This window comes from Urtica dioica, chromosome 9, assembly GCF_054948205.1.
Source record: "Urtica dioica subsp. dioica isolate 48M chromosome 9, U.dioica_male_clone48M_v1_H2, whole genome shotgun sequence".
Lineage (NCBI taxonomy): Eukaryota > Viridiplantae > Streptophyta > Magnoliopsida > Rosales > Urticaceae > Urtica > Urtica dioica.
Genome location: NC_142764.1, coordinates 9208588 through 9231467, shown reverse-complemented (window position 1 = coordinate 9231467; position 22880 = coordinate 9208588). Strand labels below are relative to the sequence as shown.

Below are 22880 nucleotides of genomic sequence, written 5' to 3'. Positions count from 1 at the left end.
CAAGGTTGGATTGGAAACGGCTAACTACGCCAACGGCGAAACACATATCAGGTCTAGTGCAAAGCATAGCATACATGAGGCTTCCTACGGCAGAGGCGTAAGGAATCTGTTGGAATTGATCGAGGGTTTAAGAAAAAGATTAAACGCTTCGGGAAGCGGCGAAATTTTAAAAAAATTTCTTTTCAAGTAAAAACAGTTTTTACTAACCTAGACAAAGAGCAAGTACATGTAATTAAAAACTATCATGAGTATAGAAGTTTACTAACCTTTCTTGAAGCTTGAACTTTGAATAAGCCTGTGGAAAGTTTGCAACGCTCGTCTCTCCTCGCAGCACGTCTCTCTTTCTTTCCTCGGCACCTCGAGCAACCACGAAAGTTTCTATCACTAAATCACTCGAAAAGAAGGAATCAGTGAGTGGGCACTTTTAAACACTACGACTTAAGAACGAGTCTCGAAGTCGCAGAGCTAAACACTAGGTCGAGTGAGGACCTAGGTGCCAAAACAAGAAAATCGAAAATAAACTAGAAAGAGAGAGAGAGGAGTTCGGCCAACAATGTCTAGAGAGAGAGAGTCTCTCAATCTCTAACTTATGTTGAATGAATGGAATGAGAGGAATGAGGGTCCTATTTATAGGAGAAGGGTTGGCCTTGGAAAGAAGTAATTTCCTCTTATTTTCCAAGCCTTTATGAGCAATCTTTATTGCCCATTCCTATACAAGATAGGCGCCCACCTCATGCACATCCACAAGGGATTAGTTTCCTCTTTTGTTCCTTCTCTAGGTTGGCCGATTCCCATTTGCATCCATATGCAAATTTGTTTCCTCTTTTTCTTTTGGCAAGTATCTTGATACATTTATGCACAAAATATTCTCTTTCTCTTGGGTATTTTGGGCGCCCATCTCTCATCTAGAAGGAGCTTCTAGAAGCTTCTTCATTTCTTCACGACAACATGAGAAAAGCCCATTAAGAATTTTCAATAAAATTCTTATGAAATGAAATTAATCCACAAGGCCCAATAAATCTTATTTTGGCCGAGTGAAACTTGTCATCAAATGACCATGTCAAAAAATTTATTGACATTCATTTCATCATATGTCTCAAAAGACAAAAATACCCTTTTAACTATTTTCGTTCTTGTTTTGACTTAGCTTCCAGTTTAACTATTCCTATCGATGTGATTCGTGACAGTGACCTCATGGACCCAAATGAACAAAGCTTGAGCTAAACACTTGGACTCAAAAGTTCACAAACCTTTTCCAAGTTTAGCTTAATGCCAACTGACTCCACTAAAGAGCTGACACTGAAAATCTCTCGGTTCAAATGAATTTATTTTCTACTCAAGAATTCGACCTAATTATGATGAGCGGATCCACTTAATATTATCTATGTTTACCCTTCATGAATGTCATCAGCTAGTCGGGATTTACTAAATTACCATTTTACCCTTCTAGCTGTTATTTCCTCAACTCCTTTGTCGCTTGTGAATAAGTTAGAAACAATGTATTGACGAGGAGCTAACAAGTCACATTGTTTCATCCAAAAGAGTCAGGACTCAATTTGGACACTGGCCAGTTCAGTTAGTCACACTCCAAGGAACAAAGCATGAGGTGACATACATTGCATTTCAGCAATCTTGTACATGAATTCCATATCTATGAGAACTTCACAAAGTTACTCATGACAGACTCACAACTTAGTACTTCACCAATAGGCCTTGTTCGGAATCACATAGTGAGTTCGAACTTTGACTTTCTCAAATGAGAATACTAAGGTGTGAAATGGCATGTCTCATTTCAGGATTAAGGTAAGCATGATGCAATTCATACATAGTGACTTCGAGACATAAGAGGTTAAATGGTTTGTTCTTATCTTGTCTCTAGAAGTGCACTGGTCAATTCAGTACCTTCGGAAGATACCTAGAAGAACTATAGAGTCCCCAACTCTCAATGCCTCATAACCAGACATCATAGATTCTTCTAACAATCATACTGAGGTCAATAGTCCTTTGACCCTAAGATTGCGAATATATCATTTTAAGCAAACTACGAAGAGCTTGTTCATGCAAATCTACATTTGTCTCTTCGTAAGTTGTTAAGTTTGTTTATGGACTAAAAGACTAAGGTTTTATCATAAAGCTTCAAACAAAGAAAGAATGAATGAACGTTTCAACTTTATTAATGAATAAGCAATTACAAGCAAGAGTCTTCGTAAGACCATATGACATCAAATGTACATAAATAGACACTACTACTCTTCTTGTGGGCACCATTGTCAACAAACTCCCACTTGACTCAAAGAAGATGTGAGTAGTCCTATATGCCTAATCCCTCTCGAAGTTGGTCGAAGACCATGTTCGCTAGGGCCTTGGTGAATGGATCTGCCAGAGATCTACTTCACCTCCACGTCTCCGCACTGCGCGATCTCTCGAATCAAATGGTATTTCGTCTCAATATGCTTAGAGCGCTTATGGCTTCGAGGTTCCTTTGAGTTAGCGACAGCCCCACTATTATCACAATAAAGGGTCATGGGCTCGTCGACGTTTGGAACAACTTCCAAATACTTAAGGAATTTTCTAAGCCATACAGCCTCATTGGATGCTTCACAAGCAGCCACATATTCTGCTTCCATTTTGGAGTTAGCAATGCAAGATTGCTTAATACTCCTCCACACGACAGCTCCACCATTAAGGATGAACACAGATCCCGAAGTGGATTTCCTGGAATCCTTATCCGCTTGAAAATCGGAGTCGGTATATCCCGTCATAGTCAGGTCAGTACCTGAGTATGTAAGCATCAAGTTCCTAGTTCTTCGAAGATACTTAGGAACATGATTAACCGCAATCTAGTGCTCGGGTCCAGGGTTGGATTGGAAACGACTAACTACGCCAACGGCGAAACATATATCAGGTCTAGTGCAAAGCATATCATATATGAGGCTTCCTACGGCAAAGGCGTAAGGAATCTTCCTCATGTCTTCAATCTCTTGTGCAGTCTTGGGAGACTGGTCCTTAGAGAGTGAAACTCCATGCCTAAAGGGTGTTTGACCCCTCTTGCAGTCTTGCATCGAGAAGCGATCCATCACCTTATCAATATAAGATGCTTGAGAGAGCGACAGGGTCCGGTTTTTCCTATCTCGAAAGATTTGGATTCCCAGAATGTATGCGGCTTCTCCTAGATCCTTCATATCGAATTGCTTTGCTAGCCAGACCTTAACCTCAGATAACTTACCCACGTCATTACCAATGAGTAGTATATCATCGACATATAGTACCAGAAACACAACTTTACCTTCGTGTATTAACTTGTAAACACAAGGCTCATCTATTGACTGTTCAAAGCCGAAGCTCTTTACAGTTTCATGGAATCTAATATTCCATGACCTAGATGCTTGCTTTAGTCCATAAATGGATTTAAGCAACTCACAAACCTTGGTCTCTTGACCTTTATCCACGAAACCATCTGGTTGAGCCATGTAAATGCGCTCGTCAAGGTTGCCATTCAGGAAGGCTGTCTTGACATCCATTTGCCAGATCTCATAGTCGAGAGCTGCAGCTATGGATAGGAGTATGCGGATGGATTTAAGCATCGCGACTGGCGAGAAGGTTTCTTCATAGTCAATCCCTTCTTGTTGGGTATAACCCTTCGCCACAAGTCGTGCTTTGAACGTCTCGACGTTCCCATCAGGACCCATTTTCTTCTTGTATATCCACTTACACCCTACGGGTTTAATCCCTTCAGGAAGGTCTACAAGTTTCCAGACATTGTTGACATACATCGAGTGCATTTCAACTTTCATGGCGTCAAGCCAAAGGTTTGATTCAGAACAAGCCATCGCTTGGCTATAGGAAACAGGGTCATCCATGTCGGAGACGGCTACAAGAGAGTCTCCATAAGACATGTACCTGTCAGGCTTTTGAGTAGCCCTCCCACTACGTCGAAGTACTACTTGACGAGATTCTGATAAGTTAGGTTGTGTTTCAGTTGGGGTAAGAACAGTTCTTACAGATGAGGTAGAAGCTTCCTCACCCAACTTTTCTTCAAGCACAATTTTACTTCTAGGTTTCGCATCCTTCATAAAGTCCTCCTCAAGGAAACGAGCATTCGTGCTAACGAAAGTCTTATCATCCTCGGGACTATAGAAGATGAAACCTTTGGTTTTCTTTGGATATCCCACAAACAGGCACAATTCTGACCTACTAGCCAACTTGCTAGTCTTTTGCCTGAGCACATGTGCAGGGCAACCCCAAATTCGGATGTGGCCCAAACTTACTTTACGGCCAGTCCATCTTTCATAAGGAGTACCAGGAACCGTTTTAGACGGAACTTGGTTCAGAATGTAAGCGGCTGTTTCGAGGGCATATCCCCAAAAGGAAGGAGGGAGTGATGAGTAACTCATCATTGATCTAACCATCTCCATAAGAGTTCGGTTTCTTCTCTCTGACACTCCGTTTTGTTGAGGTGTGCCAGGTGCGGTAAGCTGAGAAGCAATACCTTCTTCTTTAAGAAAGTCATCGAACTCTCCAGACATATACTCACCACCTCGATCAGATCGAAGGGTTTTGATCACTTTGCCAGTTTGCTTTTCCACTAAAGCCCTAAAGACCTTAAATACGTTAAAGGTCTCGGATTTGTGTTTGAGCAAATAGACAAAACCATATCGTGAGTAATCATCAGTGAAGGTAACGAAGTATTCGTATCCTCCACGTGCCTGTTGGCTGAGCGGACCACATACATCAGAATGTATTAGTTCCAGCAACTCAGTGGCTCTTCGACCTTTATCAGAGAAAGGTCGCTTAGTCATTTTTCCTTCTATGCAGGATTCACAAGTAGGTAGTGAACCTATTGCAGAGGCTTGGAGTGGACCATCCCTCACAAGTCTCTTAATCCTTTCTAGACTGATATGACCAAGTCTTAAGTGCCATAGGTGTGTTGATTTTGTTAGATCGGAGGATTCAGAAAGTTTGATCCTCTTTGGCTCCCTAATTAGATCATTATCTATTTCAGTGTCTAAAAGAGAAGGTTTAGTGGGATAGATGTAGAAAAGAGCATTCTTCATACATGCATCAGTGACAAAAGAATTATCAGGAAACGAAATACGAATTCCATTCTTAATGAATTTTAAACAATAATCTTGCTCAAGAAGACGAGCAACGGATATTAAGTTCTTCCCAAAGGTAGGAACAAAATAAACATTATTCAAGTTTAAAGTGCGGTCTTCCAAAGATAGCGTCACGGATCCCACAGCCTTCGCAGACACCAGGCTTCCATCACCCCATTTGAAACAGAACTCGCCTTCCTCTAAGCTTTTGGTTTTCTTGAAACCATTCAAGGAACAATAAATATGGTTAGTAGCAGCAGAGTCAAGAATCCACGTTGATACATTATCAGCTACTAGCATGCTTCGGTAACTAGTACAATACTATGTTCCTTTGCTTTGAGATAGGCAGGACAGTTCTTTTTATCGGCCTTGCAAAGACTCTTCCCAGTTCCAGAGGCGGAGGCCTTTTGCTCAGTAGCATGTGCCTCTCCTTGATTCCTCTTTCTCTTAGTGAGACCTATAGCAGTGTGAAGTTCCTTCATAAGCTTGGTAACAGTGTACTCTAGCTTGTTAATGGAGTAGTTCATCTTGGAGGTATCAAGAGATGCGGGGAGAGTTTCTAAGATCATATCTATGACATTCTTCCCATTAATCCCAGATCCTAGGATTTCCATTTTATTCAGAAAACTAATTATCAGTATCATAAAGTCTCCAACAGGAGTCCTAGCCTTCATGTGACAGTTCATAAACTGTCGGACTGCTTGTTGCCTTGTTTGACGCCTTTGCCCTCCAAAAATCTCATGGAGATTGGTGAGCATGTCGACGGCAGTCTCGATGTCACGATGTTGTTGTTGCAACACACATTGTTCATTGATGCTAAGATATAGCACCTCACAATCTCATCGGAGCAGAGCCAGGCCGCCAAGGCGTCTTTGTCCTCTTGAGTTGAATCATTATTCGTCGGAGGAGGACACGGGGTGGTGAGCACCTATTTGTGCTTGGTAAGGATTATGTCGAGGTTATGTTTCGAATCTACGCAGTTTTTGTTTTCGAGTTTGTTCGAGGAAAGGATGAACGAGAGAAGGTTGAGAGACATATTGCTTATTTAAGTTGAAACAAGTTTATGATTAGTCTTTGGTTTAGGATTTAAGTTTTATTAAGACTTTTATAAAATCCAAAGGTGTTATAAACCAAACGATAATTTACTCCCTCAAGAGAAGGCCTAAAAAATCTCCTTTTATAAGTAAATGACACATCATTAATGCTAAGCCAAGATGTCAATACATCTATTTTGACTAGCCACCTTGTAAATTGGTTTGATCACTCACATCCTTTCGCAGGGCCTCGAGGGAGGATTACTAGGGATTGAGCCTAAGTGTGCAACCAACTACTTAGTCCAAAAGGTCAACTTTGAAAAACAATCCCCCAAGGGGAGGCCTTGCCATCATCGTCTCACTCTCGGACGTAGCTCATTGAGCAATGATCAGAGCAAAGCGCCCTTGAGTACTCTCATTTAAGAGAGGGCCACGAGGGTGACTCTTAGTCCGGCGACACTTGCACTTTTCATTAGTGTTGGGGATCGTGGGTTACAAACAACAAGTATAACCCTCCCACTTAGTTTTTGGAGTTGGTTCATCGACTCTTATAAGTTCGGAAACAAATTTCCTAGTTAAAGAGCGACAGAGCGGACAACTAGAAGAGAATCCTAGATCGACATGTTCAGAGCAGTATTAGTGCATAAAGGCACAATGTACATACTCGATCTTTTCCTATTTTCTATTTCGGGAAAGTGCGTGAGGGAAGTGTGAACTTCAACTCACTCGAACACCTGAAAGTTTGAGATTACACATCTTTTTATTTTTCGGCTTGTCTACAAGGAGACCTCCCACTCAAGTTTTCAAGAGCATATAGATTTTGAACATATGTGATATAGATATAGTTTTGAAAACATTTTGAAAATTTACTTGATTTGGATGACAAAATATTTTCAAGTTTGAAAGTGAAAACGGTTTTTCAAAATTCAAACTAGTTTTGTAAAAATTCAATCTCAATTAATCTTTCAAAAATCAAAACTTTTAATCTTACACATCATGTTTATAATCATATGAAAAACATTTTTGCTCAAGAAAATTTTTCATTAGAGTTCTATAACTCATGGTAGTGGGATTTGAAAATCCGGATTTCTAAAAAACTGGAGTTTCAGACAGCCGCGCACCTCCGAGTAAAATCGCCATATCTGGCGGCTCCGATGTCCTTTTGAGCCGAAACCGGTGGCATTGGACAGAGGACAGAAAGAGCTTTAATTTGAGTGAAGAATCATTAAATTTAGATTTCGGAGCAGAGAGTTATGCCACTTTTAATGCGGGTTTACTCCATTAAAGCTTGGTCCTTTTTAGGTGCGAAAAAGAATCGAGTGTAAGGGAACGTTTTAAGATGTTGTTTAAAGCTTTTATTTGTGTTTTATTAGCAGGGTAATAAAATAGAATAAAAGAAATAACAACATGCATAAAACGATTCAAGTAAAAATAAGAAACTAACAAGATAACAAAACTAGTCACAAAATTTTACTCGAAATTTCTCAAACCTTTAAAACACGTTTTTCAATATAAAAAATTAAAAACTTTTAGAACTGATTCTAATGTGTTTTAAAAACATCCCAAACTCATAGAAAATCAACATGCTTTTTAATTTAAAGACAAGAGCATTAAATTAAAAAAAATCTAAGATTACAATTCTAACTTGTCACAAAATTAGTAAACTTTCGAAAACGATTTTCAAGCTCATAATTTTAAAAACATGTACATGCTAATCTTTGACCATAGCTCTGATACCATTTGTTGGAATCGATCTAGGGTTTAAGAAAATAATTAACGCTTCGGTAAGCGGCGGAATTTTAAAAATTTTCTTTTACAAGTAAAACAGTTTTTACTAACCTAGACAAGTGCAAGTACATGTAATTAAAAACCAATATGAGCTAAGAAGTTTACTAACCTTTCTTGAAGCTTGAACTTTGAAGAAGCTTTTGGAAAGTTCGCAACGCTCGTCTCCCCTCGCAGCACGTCTCTCTTTCTTTCCTCGGCACCTCGAGCAACCACGAAAGTTTCTATCACTAAATCACTCGAAAATAAGGAATCAGTGAGTGGGCACTTTTAAACACTACGACTTAAGAACGAGTCTTGAAGTCGCAGAGCTAAACACTAGGTCGAGTGAGGACCTAGGTGCCAAGACAAGAAAAATCGAAAATAAACTTAGAGAGAGAGAGAAGAGGGGCGGCAACCACAAGTTCTAGAGAGAGAAGCTCTCAATCTCTAACTTATGTGGAATGAATGGAATGAAGGGAATGAGGTCTCTATTTATAGGGGAGGTTTTACCTTCAATAAGGTAGTTTCCTCTTTCATTGAATATCACATATTCATGAGGAAATATTGCTCTCCTTCCCTTAGAGTCACTCGGCCAAATAGGCTTCTAGAAGCCCTTGGATTTGTTTCCTTTTTTGTTCCATTCCTTGCTTGTTTCTTGTGTTGGGCGCCTACCTCTTATTTCCCTTAGAGGAAATTTGTTTCCTCTTTTTCTTTTGGCAAGTATCTTCATACATTTATGCACAAAATATTCTCTCTTGACTCTTGGGTATTTGGGCGCTTATAGTGATGCTAGAAAGGCCTTCTAGAAGATTTTCCACTTGTTCATGACAACATGAAAAAGGCCCATTAAGAATTTTCAATAAAATTCTTATGAAATGAAATTAATTCACAAGGCCCAATAAACAAGTTATGGCCGAGTGACATTAAGTCATCAAATGAAGTCAAAAAATTTATTGACATTCATTTCATCCTTTGTCTCAAAAGACAAAAATACCCTTTTAACTATTTTCGTTCTTGTTTTGACTTAGCTTCCAGTTTAACTATTCCTATCGATGTGATTCGTGACAGTGACCTCATGGACCCAAATGAACAAAGCTTGAGCTAAACACTTGGACTCAAAAGTTCACAAACCTTTTCCAAGTTTAGCTTAATGCCAACTGACTCCACTAAAGAGCTGACACTGAAAATCTCTCGGTTCAAATGAATTTATTTTCTACTCAAGAATTCGACTTAATTACGATGAGCGGATACACTGAATATTATCTATGTTTACCCTTCATGAATGTCATCAGCTAGTCGGGATTTACTAAATTACCATTTTACCCTTCTAGCTGTTATTTCCTCAACTCCTTTGTCGCTTGTGAATAAGTTAGAAACAATGTATTGACGAGGAGCTAACAAGTCACATTGTTTCATCCAAAAGAGTCAGGACTCAATTTGGACACTGGCCAGTTCATTTATTCACACTCCAAGGAACAAAGCATGAGGTGACATACATTGCATTTCAGCAATCTTGTACATGAATTCCATATCTATGAGAACTTCACAAAGTTACTCATGACAGACTCACAACTTAGTACTTCACCAATAGGCCTTGTTTGAATCACATAGTGAGTCCGAACTTTGACTTTCTCAAATGAGAATACTAAGGTGTGAAATGGCATGTCTCATTTCAGGATTAAGGTAAGCATGATGCAATTCATACATAGTGACTTCGAGACATAAGAGGTTAAATGGTTTGTTCTTATATTGTCTCTAGAAGTGCACTGGTCAATTCAGTACCTTCGGAAGATACCTAGAAGAACTATAGAGTCCCCAACTCTCAATGCCTCATAACCAGACATCATAGATTCTTCTAACAATCATACTGAGGTCAATAGTCCTTTGACCCTAAGATTGCGAATATATCGTTTTAAGCAAACTACGAAGAGTTTGTTCATGCAAATCTACATTTGTCTCTTCGTAAGTTGTTAAGTTTGTTTATGGACTAAAAGACTAAGGTTTTATCATAAAGCTTCAAACAAAGAAAGAATGAATGAACGTTTCAACTTTATTAATGAATAGATAGGCAATTACAAGCAAGAGTCTTCATGAGACTTTATTACATCAAATGTACAAAATAAAGACTACAACTCTTCTTGTGGGCACCATTGACAACAGTGAGTACCCATTTGTGCTTGTTAACGGTAGGTATTATGTCGAGGTTACGTTTCGAATCTACGTAGTTTTCGTTTTCGAGTTTGATCGAGGAAAGAAAGATAGAGAGATGGTTGAGACACATATTGCCTATATAAGTTGAAACAAGTTTATGATTAGTCTTTGGTTTAGGATTTAAGTTTTATTAAGACTTTTATAAAATCCAAAGGTGTTATAAACCAAACGATAATTTACTCCCTCAAGAGAAGGCCGCAAAAAATCTCCTTTTATAAGTAAATGACACATCATTAATGCTAAGCCAAGATGTCAATACATCTATTTTGACTAGCCACCTTGTAAATTGGTTTGATCACTCACATCCTTTCGCAGGGCCTCGAGGGAGGATTACTAGGGATTGAGCCTAAGTGTGCAACCAACCACTTAGTCCAAAAGATCAACTTTGAAAAACAATCCCCTAAGGGGAGGCCTTGCCATCATCGTCTCACTCTCGGACGTAGCTCATTGAGCAATGATCAGAGCAAAGCGCTCTTGAGTACTCTCATTTAAGAGAGGGCCACGAGGGTGACTCTTAGTCTGGCGACACTTGCACTTTTCATTAGTGTTGGGGATCGTGGGTTACAAACAACAAGTATAACCCTCCCACTTTGTTTTTGGAGTTGGTTCATCGACTCTTATAAGTTCGGAAACAAATTTCCTAGTTAGAGAGCGACAGAGCGGACAACTAGAAGAGAATCCTAGATCGATATGTTCAGAGTAGTATTAGTGCATAAAGGCACAAGGTACATACTCGATCTTTTCCTATTTTCTATTTCGGGAAAGTGCGTGAGGGAAGTGTGAACTTCAACTCACTCGAACACTTGAAAGTTTGAGATTACACGTCTTTTATTTTTCGGCTTGTCTACAAAGAGACCTCCCACTCAAATTTTCAAGAGCATATAGATTTTGAACATATGTGATATAGATATAGTTTTGAAAACATTTTGAAAACTTATTTGATTTGGATGACAAAATATTTTCAAGTTTGAAAGTGAAAACGGTTTTTCAAAATTCAAACTAGTTTTGTAAAAACTCAATTTCAATTAAACTTTCAAAAAATCAAAACATTTTAATCTTACACATCATGTTTATAATCATATGAAAAACATTTTTGCTCAAGAAAATTTTCTCATTAGAGTTCTATAACTCATGGTAGTGGGGTTTGAAAATCCGGATTTCTAAAAACTTGAGTTTCAGACAGCCGCGCACCTCGGAGTAAAATCGCCATATCTGGCGGCTCCGATGTCCTTTTGAGCCGAAACCGGTGGCATTGGACAGAGGACAGACAGAGCTTTAATTTGATTTAAGAATCATTAAATTTCGATTTCTGAGCAGAGAGTTATGCCACTTGTAATGCGGGTTTACTCCAGCTCGAAGAAAAATAAATAAATTAAAGCTTGGTCCTTTTTAGGTGCGAAAAAGAATCAAGTGTAACGGAACGTTTTATGAAGGTTGTTAAAGCTTTTATTTGTGTTTTATTAGCAAGGTAATAACAAGGCATAAAAGAAATAACAACAAGCATAAAACGATTCAAGTAAAAATAAGAAACTAGCAAGATAACAAAACTAGTCACAAAAATTTACTCGAAATTTCTCAAACCTTTAAAACACGTTTTTCAATATAAAAAATTAAAAAATTTTAGAACTGATTCTAATGTGTTTTAAAAACATCCCAAAATCATAGAAAAACAACATGGTTTTTAATTTAAAGGCACGAGCAATAAATTAAAAAAAATCTAAGATAACAATTCTAACTTGTCACAAAATTAGTAAACTTTCGAAAACGATTTTCAAGCTCATAATTTTAAAAACATGTACATGCATCTCTTTGACCATAGCTCTGATACCATTTGTTGGAATCGATCTAGGGTTTAAGAAAATAATTAACGCTTCGGTAAGCGGCGAAATTTTAAAAATTTTCTTTTACAAGTAAAACCAGTTTTTACTAACCTAGACAAAAGAGCAAGTACACGTAATTAAAAAACTATTATGAGCTAAGAAGCTTACTAACCTTTCTTGAAGCTTGATCTTTGAGAAGTTCTTAGAAAGTTGCAACGCTCGTCTCCCCTCGCAGCACGTCCGTCTTTCTTTTCTTTGCACCTCGAGCAACCACGAAAGTTTCTATCACTAAATCACTCGAGAGAAAAGGAATTAGTGAGTGGGCACTTTTAAACACTACGACTTAAGAACGAGTCTTGAAGTCGCAGAGCTAAACTCAAGGTCAAATGAGGACCTAGGTGCCAAAACAATAAAACGAAATTGAAGAGAGAGAGAGAGAGAGGATCGGCCAAGTCTAGAGAGAGAAGCTCTCAATCTCTAAAACTTTGGGATGAATGAAACAATGAGAATGAGGCCTCTATTTATAGGGGAGGGATTACCTTCAAAAGGTAGTTTCCTTTTCTCTTTTCTCACCTATATGGACGTCCAACATGAGCCAATTAAGGCCTTGGATTTGTTTCCTCATTTAAGTTGCTCTCTCTTGGCCGAAAATACACTTGCTTCTAGAAGCAAATTTGTTTCCTCTTTTTCTTTTGGCAAGTATCTTCATACATTAATGCACAAAATAATCTCTCTTTCATACCATGGCCTGCACGAAATTTAGCCTCTCTTTTCATTGGGTTGGACGAAAATAAGGCTTCTAGAAGGACCTTCTAGATGTTTCTTCATTTGTTCATGACAACATAAGAAAACCCCACCAAGAATTTTCAAGTAAAATTCTATGAAATGAAATTAATCCTCAAGGCCCAATTACACTAATATGGCTGAGTAATATTTATTTCATTTGTCATCATATGACAATGTCAAAAAAAAAATTTATTGACATTCTTTTCGTCCTATGTCCAAAAAGACAAAAATACCATTTTGACAATTTTCGTAAAACTGTCTCGTTCTTGTTTTGACTTAGCTTTCAGTTTAACTATTCCTACTCGATGTGATTCGTGACAGTGACCTCATGGACCCAAATGAACAAAGCTTGAGCTAAACACTTGGACTCAAAAGTTCACAAACCTTTTCCAAGTTTAGCTTAATGCCAACTGACTCCACTAAAGAGTTGACACTGAAAATCTCTCGGTTCAAATGAATTTATTTTCTACTCAAGAATTCACCTAATTATAATGAGCGGATCCACTGAATATTATCTATGCTACCCTTCATGAATGTCATCAGCTAGTCGGGGTTTACTAAATTACCATTTTACCCTTCTAGCTGTTATTTTCTCAACTCCTTTGTCGCTTGTGAATAAGTTAGAAACAATGTATTGACGAGGAGCTAACAAGTCACATTGTTTCATCCAAAAGAGTCAGGACTCAATTTGGACACTGGCCTGTTCATTTATTCACAATCCAAGGAACAAAGCATGAGGTGACATACATTGCATTTCAGCAATCTTGTACATGAATTCCATATCTATGAGAACTTCACAAAGTTACTCATGACATACTCACAACTTAGTACTTCACCAATAGGCCCTGTTCGGAATCACATAGTGAGTCCGAACTTTGACTTTCTCAAATGAGAATACTAAGGTGTGAAATGGCATGTCTCATTTCAGGATTAAGGTAAGCATGATGCAATTCATACATAGTGACTTCGAGACATAAGAGGCTAAATGGTTTGTTCTTATCTTGTCTCTTGAAGTGCACTGGTCAATTCAGTACCTTCGGAAGATACCTAGAAGAACTATAGAGTCTCCAACTCTCAATGCCTCATAACCAGACATCATAGATTCTTCTAACAATCATACTGAGGTCAATAGTCCTTTGACCCTTAGATTGCGAATATATCGTTTTAAGCAAACTACGAAGAGTTTGTTCATGCAAATCTACATTTGTCTCTTCGTAAGTTGTTTAGTTTGTTTATGGACTAAAAGACTAAGGTTTTATCATAAAGCTTCAGACAAGGAAGATTGAATGAACGTTTCAACTTTTTATTAATGAATAAGCTGTTACAAGCAAGAGTCTTCATGAGACTATATTACATCAAATGTACACAAATAGACACTACTACTCTTCTTGTGGGCACCATTGACAACAATGATTGCTGTAAAATTTCAACCCACAAAGCCCCACCTCGCTTAAATATAGCTTAATTTCAACTGTACTGGGGTTTTAGACCCGTAAACACATAAACAATTCATTCCCCGCGTTTTCTCGACCTATGAATTCAATGGGTCTCGAATTCAATTGATGATGGAGAACAAATTTTTGACGAGCGCATCTCCGCGGCCTCTTCGCTCCCCGTTAGTGAATCCTCCTCTCGGTCATTCGACGTCCTTCGCCTTAACTCTGGTGAGGAGACTATCCTCTGCATCTCTCATGCGGACAAATATTTCTCTCTCAGAGCTCTTTGGATTTCTCTTTGGCGATTGCCGAGACCACGACGATGAGGATTTCGCTTTCAGCTTTTGGTTCCTTCCCTGCTGACGACCAGACTCCTTCTTCCCGTTCACATGTTTTTGTTTCCTTAATTGATTTTGCTATTACAGTTGATAGGATTATGTCTGTAACTAGTTATTTCTATGAATTCATGTTTAAGTTTTTGAAATCAGAATTGGAATTTGCTTATAAATTTGAGTCACTGAATATCATAATGGGAATTTATTAGAATGTCCCACATCGATTGGGTACTTGAGCAATATGATCCTTATAAGTGTTTGGTATCTCTCCACTCTTGAACTAGCTTTTGAGTATGAGTTAGGCCAACACTTCTAATATTGTATCAGAGCGGGGCCCAATTTCGAATGTGGTACCACTCGTGAATGTTCATTCTCACAAACTTCATGCTTTAGTTGTCCATCCTGGGCGTGAGGGGGGTGTATTAGAATGTCCCACATCGAGTGGGTACTTGAGCAACGTGCTCATTATAAGTATTTGGCAGCTCTCCATTCTTGAGCTAGCTTTTGAGTATGAGTTAAGCCCAAATTTCTAATATAATTCACCTTGATTTTTTTTATTTGTGATAGTTGATTGTCGTTTCATCTTTGACCGTCACCGGAAGTCGAGAGATTTTCAGGTTTTTCCACAATAGGGGATTTACATATATATATATATATATATATATATATATATATATTTTTTATATTTGGGGACTAATTAAATTATAATATGCTTAAACTGTAGTTGGAAATTCAGTTTACATTGAATTGGTACTTGTTATTCTTATGAGTTTTTCTTATATGATTTTCTGGATAATTTTTTTTTTATAAGTAGTCCTTTTAAATTGACTCTTTGTTTTATGAAACATTACTAATGAAAACTGACCCATATTGCTGCAAATAAAGGATTTTCTCTAACGATTTCACAGACCGCAACGACGAGGATAGTGATTTCGGTTTTTCGATTTCGTCCCCGACACCCTAAAGCTTCTTATTCTGTTTCACAAGTTTTTATTTAATCTGTTTTCAGTCTAACATTATGAATAATTTTTTTTTTTTTAAGAAATATCATCTACCTCTAAATGATATTTTAATCTCACTAGCAGATGAACAATTTTTTTTTTTTTTTTTTTTACTTAAAGTGCATTTGGAAGTTAAAAAAAGTGAGTGGTTCAGCAAAATTGTATATCATTAGTCTATCTTTATATTTCTTTGTCTTTGATTACTGTAATTGGGCATTAATTAAAATTCCATGTACATAGATAAAATTGGAATTGGATATCGCTCCAAATTTTGATAATTAGTTGGAAATTTTAATTTTTTGAGCCCTCATATATTATAAAGAGTTTAACCGATCTTTTACCTTTTGGTTTTCTTAATTTCTTCAAACCTGTATATATATGTTAATGACCCCCTGTGTGACTGATATCCAATTGTAGCAAGCACAACAACAAAGAAAACATTCCCATTAGTATCTCCAAAAGATCACAAACTTGCCATCAACAACAAGATCAATCCCTGAACACTAGTATGTCAGTGTCTATTTTACTCCTTTTTTTTTGCTGCAATCCTGAATCTTTTATACGTAATATATATTTGCATAGTGAGATTTTATAACTAATACGTACAGTGGTCAATAAGCATGAGTAGAACTTCTAGTTCAGTCAATTTTAGTATCTAATAGCTATTGTATTATAGATTTAAGGAATTTTATAACAAATAGTAACTAATTTACTTATACTATGTACAGTAGTAAAAATGTAGTCTATGAACTGGAGTGTTTTGTGGGCGTGATTAAAAAAATGGCAATTGATAAGAGCTGTATATTTCTAATCCATTGGACCTCAATGGAGTATTGGCGTGGAACTCGAGAGTTTTTGAATATTTCTCGGGAACTTCTTAACAAAGAAATGTATGCGAAGTGTCCGTGTAAAAAATGTGTGAATAGGTTTTGGCATACACGCTCGACACTTGAAGCACACATAATAGACTTTGGGTTCCACACTACATATACGACATGGATCTATCATGGCGAAGCGGCTCCCGATGTTCATCCAAACGTGCAACCAGTTTCTGCCTTCGCTCAAGAAGCGGTTTCTGATGTTGAGAGAGATGAAATGTTTGAAGTCCTCGATGATACTGTGACAGAAGATGCGGAAGATGTTGATCAAGAAGACACACCTACATATTTTGATGCGATGTGCCATGAATTAGAGACGGAGGCTTGGCAAGGTGCAACGATCTCAGCTTTGACTTATACTATCAAGTTGATGCATCTAAAGGTCATAAATAAGTGGACTAACAAATCTTTTGATCAACTTATGCAATTTTTGAATACTACTTATCCAGTAGGAAATAAACTGCCTGTATCACATTACGAGGCGAAGGCAAAACTTCGAGCATTGGGTTTGGCGCACGAAAGAATCCATGTATGCAAGCATGATTGCGCATTGTTTTGGAAAGAGAACATAGACGTTGAAGTTTGTCCTGTTTGCAATACTACAAGGTGGGAACGAAACGACGGGAAAGGAAAGAAGATTCCAAATAATTAAAGTGTTATGATATTTTCCACTGTGTGATCGTTTACGCCGCTTGTACATTTCTCAGCACACTCGAGGCAGATGAGATGGCATCATACCGGGAGATCGGATGAGACAGGTGTACTTGGGCACCCTGCAGATGGTACTACTTGGAAAGATTTTGATCGACGTTTCCCTGAATTCGCATATGAGGCTCGAAATGTTAGACTTGGCTTGGCTGCTGATGGTTTCAATCCATTCGCAAAGATGAATGTTTCTTATAGCATATGGCCTGTGATCTTGACAATTTATAATCTGCCGCCATGGTTATATATGAAAGAGCCTTACCTGATATTGACTTTGTTGATCCCTGGTCCTTCACCGGATAGAACACTGATGTGTATCTCAAACCGCTAGTCGACGAATTGAAAGAGTTATGGACGAGCGGCATAAATGTTTGAATGCAACCACGAATAGAAACTTCAACTTGCGAGCTTTATTATTATGGACGATCAATGATCTAGCGCGAAGCTATTTGTCAGGATGGAGTGGGCAAGGTTATAGAGCATGCCCCACTTGTAATGAGGGAACACTATCAGTCCGCAGTCGAAGCAAAATCGAATATTTAGGGCATATGCGATTTTTACCCATACAAAAGAGATTCGCGCTTTAATGGAGAGGAGGAGTTACGAAAGCTACTTCGATCTCCAACAAAAAAAGAAATCGCCAATCAGCTAAAAAGATTGTCTTGTATGATCCCTGGAAAGAATTTGCAATCTGGTGGAATGAAACGTAAGCGAGATCCGTTAGAGCTTAACTGGAGGAAGAAAAGAATATTTTTTGAACTCCCATATTGGGAAGATCAAGTGTTAAAGCATAATCTAGATGTCATGCACATTGAAAAGAACGTGTGTGATAACCTTCTCGGTACATTGTTGAGTATTCCGAGAAAATCTAAAGATACTGACAAGGCACAGTTAGAGTCGGAAGACATCAATATTTGTTCAGAACTACATATGAAAAAACAAGGAAGTCGATGGGTTAAACCTCATGCAATGTACGTCTTAAATACTAATCAACGAAAAGAATTCCCTAGCTTTTTGAAGTCGGTGAGATTTCCTGATGGATTAGCTGGAAATTTAGGGAAGAATATTACTGAGCATGATGGCAGATTTGGAGGGCTCAAGTCTCATGATTGTTATATTATTGTGCAACGACTGTTAGCTCTCGGTGTTCGAAAGTTTTTACCAAAGGAGATAAGTAATGTGATAGTAAAGTTATGTAATTTTTTCCAATTAATATGCGCTAAAACTCTACGCATGAAAGATTTCCAAGATGCACAAAAGGACATCATTACGATTTTGTTCAAGTTGGAGTTGATTTTCCCACCAACTTTCTTCGATATAATGGTTCATTTGACGATGCATTTACCCCAAGAAGCACTTCAAGGTGGACCGGTGAATGGTCGGTGGATGTTTCCTATAAAACGTAACATTGGATCATTGAATAGATACATACGCAACCGTGCTCGTCCCGAGGGGTCCATTGCGGATGGATATGTAGTAAATGAAGCTCTCACATTCTGCTCTATGTATCTTAAAGGTGTTGAAACACATTTCAATAGACCGGAGTGACACGTGGATGAAGGATAGACTTAACAAATTTCTGTCTTTAAGCATCCCACTCGGTTGATTGGTAAACCTACTTATGTTCGATTAGAGGACCATTTGAAGAAAAAGATAACATGGTATATTCTGAACAATCGCCACAAGGTTGCTGACTATAGAGAGTAAGCACACACACACACACACACACACACACACACACACACACATATATATATATACATATATATATATATATATCAATTTTTTTAAGAGCAAGACTGAATGCATGTTTATATAAGTTACTTGAATTAATTCAATTTTAGCTTACCAATCTAGTTTGATTAATTTCCAGAGAACATATGTGTGAGTTACGAGAGGCGTTAGGAGTAGTCAATGTTACTAAGATTCATAAAGAATCCTTTTCACATTAGTTTTTGAAAGAAGATTTATGCAAAGCGCAAGGAAGATCCTTCGTCCGTCACAAACGAGTTTTTTTCTCTCTCAGCAGGTCCGCTCGTATCTGCGTTTTCTCACTCGGCTTGTGTGGTTAATGGTGTCAAATTTGTGTGTAAATCACGTGACGCTAGAAGAACTACACAAAATAGTGGTGTTTTTGTTCCTGGTGAAGGTTCAATGTCCTTTTATGGAGAGCTTGAAGAAATTTTGACAATGCAATACCAGTCTAGTTGCCGAGCTATTTTGTTTAAATGCACGTGGTTTAAAACAGATAAACCGAAACCTCGAGTCGTACAAAACATATAGGCATCAACACTGAGAACGTATGGTACAAAGATGATACTTATATCTTTGCAACTCAAGCGCATAAGTATTCTACATGAAAGATGTATTAAACGGAGAACCATGGAAAGTTGTGCAACATTATCATCATCGTAACGTGTGGGATATATCGGAAATTGAGGAAGAACAAGAGAATCATGTAACAGTCTTGCAAGAGAATTTTAGTGGAGACTTTGAGTTGGTGGTTGAACTTCCAAGAGCTGAAAATATCATAGTTCACAACTCCAATGAGACTCTTGTATTTATTTCTAACGAGAGTATTATACCTATATGTTGGAATAGATCTAGGATTAAGAAAAGATTTATCGCTTCTAGCAAGCGACGTAGTATAAAAAATTTCTTTAAAACACGTAAAATGATTTTACAACCGAGACAAAGTGCATGAGAGTGTAATTTAAAATTTTAAAACTACTTTATTTTTTTTTTCGGTACCAACCTGGAATGGAGCTTTAGCGTTGAGAAGCCTTAGGAAGGTTGAAACGCTCGTCTCTCCACTCAGCCCGCCTCTCCCATCAGTCTTCTTGACCCTGTGAGCAATCACGAAAGTTTCTACCACTAGAGTCTTTAGAGTTTAGGTTGGATTTAGTGTGTGGACACTTTTAAATACTATGACTTAAGAACAAGTCTATGAGCCAAAGAGCTGAAACAAAATGATAGCTCTAATGAGGACCTAGGTGCCAAAACAAAAGAACAAGAAGAGAATCTAGAGAGAAAGAGGGGGCGGCCAACAACTAGTGAGAGAAGCTCTCAATCTCAAAATTGTGTCTTGTGAATTGTGAATGAGGTGTGGTATTTATAGGAGAATGTTTGCCTTAAAAAGTAGTTTCCTCTTTCCCATTGAATATCACATATTCATGAGCAAATCCTTGTTTCCTCTTCTTACCCTTGGACGTCCAACATAAGCCTTCATGGCACTTGGATTTGTTTCCTCATTTGTCTTGCTCTCTCCTTGGCCGCCCAAAAGCTTTCCTTAGAGGAAATTTGTTTCCTCTTTTTTTTTTTTTGGAAAGTATCTTCATACATCAATGCACAAAATAATCTATCTTTCCTCTCTTTGTTGGACGGTTTGTAGAGTTTCTAGAACATACTTCTAGATGTTTCTTTATTTGTTCATGACAACATAAGAAAAACCCATTTAGAATTTTCACATAAATTTCCATGAAATGAAATTCAATCCTCAAGGCCCAATTACACTACTGTGGCCGTGTGATCCAAATTCATTGTCATCATATGACAATGTCAAAAAACTTATTTATTGACATTCATACCATCCTATGTCCAAAAGGACAAAATTACCCTTTAGATAATTTTCGTAAAACTTGTCTAGTTCATTGATGTATGAAGATAATTTCCAAAAGAAAAAGAGGAAACAAATTTCCTCCATGAGGAAAGAGGGAATTCAACGAACAAGGCTAAGGGAAAACAAAAGAGGCAACAAATCCAAGGCTTCTGGAAGGAAGCTTGGCCGTGTGACTATAAGGAAATAAGAGAAATATTTTGCTCGTGAATATGTGATATTCTATAGAAGAGGAAACTAACTTATTGAAGGTAAACCCTCTCCTATAAATAGAGCCATCATTCCCTTCATTCTATTCATTTCACATAAGTTAGAGATTGAGAGATTCTCTCTCCAGACCTTGTGGTGACCGCCCATCTCCCTCTCTCTCTCTAGTTTTCTTTCGTTTTTGTTTTGGCACCTAGGTCTACATTTGACGTAGTGTTTTAGCTCTTCGACTTTGCGACTTGTTCTTGAGTCGTCGTGTTTAAAAGTGCCCACACACTAATTCCTTTCTTTCTCGAGTGATTATTGTGATAGAAACTTTCGTGGTTGCTCAAGTTCCCGAGGAAAGAAGATAGACGTGTTGTGAGGAGAGACGAACGTTTCAACCTTTCTAATAAGGCTTCTCAACGTTCAAGCTTCTCAAAGGTTAGTAAATAATGCTCATTAATAGTTTTAATTTATATGTATTTGCTCATTGTCTAGGTTAGTAAAATCGTTTTCGAAAGTTTACTAATTTTGTGACAAGTTAGAATTGTTTTCTTAAATTTTTTTTAATTTATTGCTCTTGCCTTTAAATTAAAAATCATGTTGTTTTTCTATGACTTTTGGATGTTATTAAAACACATTAGAATAAGTTCTAAAAGTTTTTGGTTTTTTATAATGAAAAACTTATTTTTGAAAGTTTGAAAAAATTTCGAGTAAGTTTGTGACTAGTTATATTGTCTTGCTAGTTTCGTTTATTTACTCATTTCGTTTTATGTTCCTTGTTATTTTCTATAATACCATGTTATTACAATGTCAATAAAACATATATAAAAGCTTTAACAACTTCCTAAAATGTTCCGTTACACTCGATTCTTTTTCGCACTCAAAGTCCGAACTTTAATTATTTCAGTTTTCTTTGAGTTCGAGAAAAACCCGCAGGAAAAGTGGCATAACTCTCTGCTCAGAATTCGAAATTTAATGATTCTTGAATCAAATTAAAGGTCTGTTTGTCCTCTTTCGAATGCAATTTGTTTTAGGTCAAAAGGACATCGGAGACGCCAGTTATGGCGATTTTACTCCGAGGTAAGCGGCTGTTCCAAATGTCCAGTTTATAGAATTAATGAATTCCGAATTTAGGACCCTACTCCATGAGTTATAGAACTCTAATGAGAAAATTTCCTTGAGAAAAAAAAGTTTTTTTATTAGATAATAAACATAATGTGAAAGATTAAAACGTTTTGATTTTTGAAAGTTTTATTGAAATTGAATTTTTACAAAACTAGTTTGAATTTTGAAATAGCGTTTTCGTTTTCAAACTTGAAAATATTTTGTCGTCCAAATCAAATAAGTTTTCAAAATGTTTTCAAAACTATATCTATATCAAATATGTTCAAAATCTATATGCTCTTGAAAATTTGAGTGGGAGGTCCCGTCGTAGACGAGCCGAAAAATAATAGATGTGTAATCTCAAACTTTCAAGTGTTCGAGTGAGTTGAAGTTCACATTTCCCTCATGCACTTTCCCGAATAGAAAATTGGAAAATGTCCGAGTATTTACCTTGTGCCTTTATGCACTAATACTGCTCTTCCTTGAACATGAAGATCTAGGATTCCTTTCTAGAAGTCCACTCTATCGCTCTATAACTAGGAAATTTATTTTTGAACTTATAAGAGACGATGTGCCTTTTCTAAAAACTAAGTGGGAGGGTTATATTTTTTGTTTACAACCCACGATCCCCAACACTAATGAAAAGTATAATTTGACGCCAGACTAAGAGTCACCCTCGTGGCCCTCTCTTAAATGAGGGTAGTCAGCGGCGCTTTGCTCTGATCATTGCTCAATGAGCTAAGTCCGAGAGGGAGACAATGAGACAAGACCTCCCCTTGGTGGATTGTTTTTCAAAGTCGATCATTTGGACTAAGTTGTTGGTTACACACTTAGATTCCATCCCTAGTAATCCTCCCTCGAGGCCCTGCGAATGGATTTGAGTGATCACACTTTTTTAT

General features: G+C 37.5%; 2 pseudogenes; both read left to right on the top strand.

The window, feature by feature from the left end:
- The first annotated feature begins 16266 nt into the window (after positions 1-16266).
- Positions 16267-17656, top strand: LOC149384840 (uncharacterized; annotated as a pseudogene).
- A 79-nt stretch (positions 17657-17735) lies between these two features.
- On the top strand, positions 17736-18635 carry LOC149384839 (uncharacterized; annotated as a pseudogene).
- The last annotated feature ends 4245 nt before the right edge of the window (positions 18636-22880 follow it).